The sequence below is a fragment of the Oryzias melastigma genome, linkage group LG18 (genome assembly GCF_002922805.2).
Source record: "Oryzias melastigma strain HK-1 linkage group LG18, ASM292280v2, whole genome shotgun sequence".
NCBI lineage: Eukaryota > Metazoa > Chordata > Actinopteri > Beloniformes > Adrianichthyidae > Oryzias > Oryzias melastigma.
The window spans coordinates 3412457-3416635 of record NC_050529.1 but is presented as its reverse complement, the minus strand read 5'-3'; the positions used below and the strand labels follow the sequence as shown (position 1 = coordinate 3416635).

The following is a 4179-nucleotide window of genomic DNA, read 5'->3' as shown; positions in this document are numbered from 1 at the left end:
TACGTAGATGAAAAAATGCAGTTTTACAATGACTAAGAGAGATAAGAATTTAAGTCAAATTGCATCTTTCTTAAATATTGACTTGTCTCACCTGATTTAATGTAAGCCCTTAGAAATGAAGTGGCTTTGCAAAGCACTTTAATGTTGTCCTCCTTGTCACTGTCTGGCTCTGGCCAAAGAACTCTTTGAAGAACAAACTAAGAAAAGAGATTTGAGCTTCAATAATTTAGCACAATACAAACAAAACTAGCAAAGATTAGTCTGTACAAGTTAGTATTGGTCTAAATTAAGTTGACAATTTAAACTGATAATTTAGTATGACAGCTATTGTATTCTACACTGTGCACTGCAAGTGTTTTAAACCTCAGGCTCCAAAACTTCTTCAGCCCCCCTTGGAAAAAGAACTGCTGTAAAGTCAGGGCGCTGCTTTAGCATCTGCAGCACCCCCGGATCTTTTAGCCCAGCTCTGATTTGGGCAATCTGCTGCAGTCGTCGACCAATGACCTTAAAGAAAAAAGAGATGTTGCTGTCACAACTGAGGGTTGCAGAAATATTCATTATTACAAAAAGTTGATGTTAACTAAAATTTAATATAAAAACGTACTCCATGATACAGGACTCTTTCCGCCAACCAACAACGGTTTTGGATGGTAACCATTGGCAGGTCCCAACTCATTTCCAACTGGTTTACCTCTCCCTTATCAACCTCTGTGAGGTCTCTTTCACTTTCAAACTGAACAAAAATGTTGTAATTATTGCAACAATCCAATGAGTTTTGTTATTGCACACAAGAGTTAAAATTTAAATAAATGCACTTACATTGAGGGATGTTATAGTAACCCTTGTGCTATCCTAGGTTTTTTACATTAAAAGTGGGGACATCTGGACCCCACACTGAACAGAACTTTTTTTTTTTAGAATTGCTTATCTACACTGGTGTCCACGGCAGACATAGAATACTGTCCACCTTTGAAATGGGAGGAATTACAGATCAATATAGGGGGGGTCATCTGGACCCCATAAGATAACATGAGGGTAAGCAAATTTTTAACTGCCTCTGAATAGTGCTGTATTATTTAAGCTACAAAAAACTTATGTAATAAAAATATTTTTTAGACAAAAGTTAGAAAAAATAACAATAATTATGTGAAATTCTAAATCGTATTACAAATTTTATAAAAAAAGGTTAAATTAAAAATTGTTAATGACATGTAATTGTATCCAAAGTACTCGATTATTGAAATAGAACAAGACAAAAATTACACTTACAAGAAAGACAATGTCTGTGATGTCTGAGTCAGGGCAGTCTTTCATCTCAAAAACTGGGGTAGCAAGTTTGTCTCCACATATGAGTGGTAGCAGACAATTACTTAAGCCCCAGAGCAATGGTCCACGATTGAGGAAAGAATGCCCTATGATTCGTCCCACCACTCTGAAGAGGTCACCATCTACCAGAGCTCCTGATGTTGATGGAACCCGGTGGTCTTCTTCACCCAAAAATATCAACGTTCTTCCCCCACAGTTGTCCATTTTAAAAAAGAGACATATAAGTAATTTATAGAAGAAAACACAAAGTGCATCTATGTAGAAAACAGTAGAGCAGTGCTACACAACTACTATAAGAATGTTTAAGGGCCTACAGCATGCAAAGTCAACTTTTTGAGCTTTTAAATGTATTATAATGTTCATTCCTGACTATAAAGAATCCCAAAGCTGTATTTTGTATTCTTCTAAAACATGCACTCTAAGTAGCAGCCCCTCCCAAAATCAAGAAAATTAACGGATTCTAAAAGAGGTGATGCAGACAATAAAGAAAAACTCTTCTTATGACGAGTCTGAACCACCTCTGGGCTAACACAAAAACTGTCTCTCCAAAACTAGTGGTAATCAGTTAGCTTTGAGGGCCACCCAGGGCCCTGCACAGTTGTGTAGACACAGGCTGCCTTTGCTGTTTGTGTTGAGATCCAGGGTAGCAATGGGCAAGAAACGTTGATTTGATTTAGTGTTTAAACTTCGTAGAATGACATACTGTATGTCTAGGGAGAAATTTGCGCCACATGTGGATCTAGAACATACCTGAGAATAGTGCAAGTAGAAAGGGGGTAGAAGGCTGCAGAAAGGGAGCAGATTATTTCAGGGTGAAATAGTGAGTGACAAAAAGAATTGGTTTGAATCTGGATATTTGAGAAAATACAGAAAGATGCCCGCAGTCTCTGGAAAAATTATCCGCATGAAAGTGAAAAGGAATTTTGATAAGGAGAATATTGATGCTTCGTGGAGAACAGAAACGTTCACATCCTGTGCTTATCAGAGCAATGTTCTAATCATTTCAATAAATCCTGAAATTATCGTCTGATGTTGACTGCATTTTATGACAGAATTTCACCAGAATATGAACCCATTAGCATCACCATTCTGTCTGTGCCAAATTTTTAGGACAAACATCCAGGATACTTGAGGCACACACAGTATGTGCATCCATGTTTGAAAAAAAAAAATTGGATGTTTGTTTTTCTGGGTGAAACGCAGACAAGGGCGGCTCTAGGTCGACGTCATAAAAGGTCATTTCTGAGGAAGTGCCTCAGAAATTGAGGCATTATACTTGCAGGTTCACAAAAATAACTCACATTTCATAATTAGGTTTTTATTTAGTGTGCCAAAGGTAATATATATTCATATATATGGATATATTTTACTCTAAAAACTAAAAAAAAAGCATAGTATAGGCCCTTTAAAACAAATACAATGAAAGAATGAAAGCTGGAAAAGGGGAATTCTTGAAAATAACTTTAGAGGTTTACCAAGAGGCAAATGTAGTCCACAGGACAGTTTTTCTAACACANTAACATTTACAGAGATACATAGTGACAGTATGTTTGTGCGAAGAAGACTGGCGGAAAGATCATTAAATAAACCATAAAAAACATAATCGAAAAGCCCCGCAAGTTCTTTACTTTACAGGAAAATCGCCTGAAAATCTTAGTAAATGCCAAAATAGTCCAAAAATCTAGCAGAATGTCAATTTTTAAAACTTTAAAACTGTAATTTTTTAACAATAAAAAGGCAGGAATATTATTCCAGAATAAATCAACTTAAACCTTAAATAACTTTTATTGTTTTACTCTCCATAAATATGTATTTTGTAAAAGTTATATAAGTTAGAAATAAGCACAAGATAACATCGTATAAAAAATGATCAGGAGGGTCGGATAGAATCAACCGGAGGGCCGGATCCGGCCCCCGGGCCTTGACTTTGACACGTGGTTTAAAGGATAGATCTGATCATTTTAGGAACGTCAGATCTTTGTTAGGTTTCCACAAATCAGAAATGGAGTCTCGTGTCCATGAGACTCGACCTCAAGGACTTGAGACTTGATGTTTGGGATTGACTCCTTTTTTGGCACAAAGGCTTCCCCTGGTATGGCTGAGCGGTGGTGGGACGGTTGACCAGTTTTACTTTGAGTTTTGAAACTTGGTGTGCTACATAAGAATACATTCATTCTAACCTAGAGATGGTTTATAAAACTCTGTTGGTTGAAGTTCTATGTCAATAAGAGCATTTACCAGGATTGACAAGTCGGCCATCTTGATAAATGGTAGCCATGTTGGATTTGTAGCTGGATAACGTCCTGTTCTTTTGACATATGTCCTGAATGTCGTTGGTGCCAATTTTGGTTCTTGAATCACCAAGTGAAAGATTCTTGTGAAAAATGTAGTCGGCGGCAGCGGTTTGGTGTTGAATTTTGATGATTTACTTGTGCCGGTTTCCTTTTGTTTGTTTTGTTTGTTTTTTTTACTCTTTTTACTCTTCTAACTTACTCACTTAATCACTATCGATCTCTCTCTACATATCTCTCTCTCTCTCTCTCTCCAGGAATACCACCATTTTCTTGTGTTTCCAGCTATTTCAGTCATTTAATGACCCTTTTTTTTACAATAAAACATATTTAAAGTGTAAATCTCGAGTCTTAGCTTAAAACTGCAACTCAAGATTTCCGACTTGGACTTGTAAAATCGACTTGTGAACATTTCCACAAACCAAAAACTTCACATCTTAAACACAAATCTTCCCATTATTGATGAACATGTTTAATAAATGGAACAAAGTTTTTGTCTGCACAAATTCTGCTGCGGCGTGCATGTGTGTGTGCATGTGTGTGTGCACGTGTGTGTGCACGT

General features: G+C 36.8%; 1 long non-coding RNA gene across 1 annotated transcript; it reads right to left on the bottom strand.

Moving 5' to 3' along the window:
- Positions 1-97: 97 nt before the first annotated feature.
- On the bottom strand, positions 98-1904 carry LOC112139923. The gene is made up of 3 exons (XR_002918081.2): positions 1270-1904; positions 605-733; positions 98-504 (listed from the first exon to the last, which is right to left on the bottom strand). It is a non-coding gene; the product is annotated as an uncharacterized LOC112139923 (long non-coding RNA).
- Positions 1905-4179: the final 2275 nt, after the last annotated feature.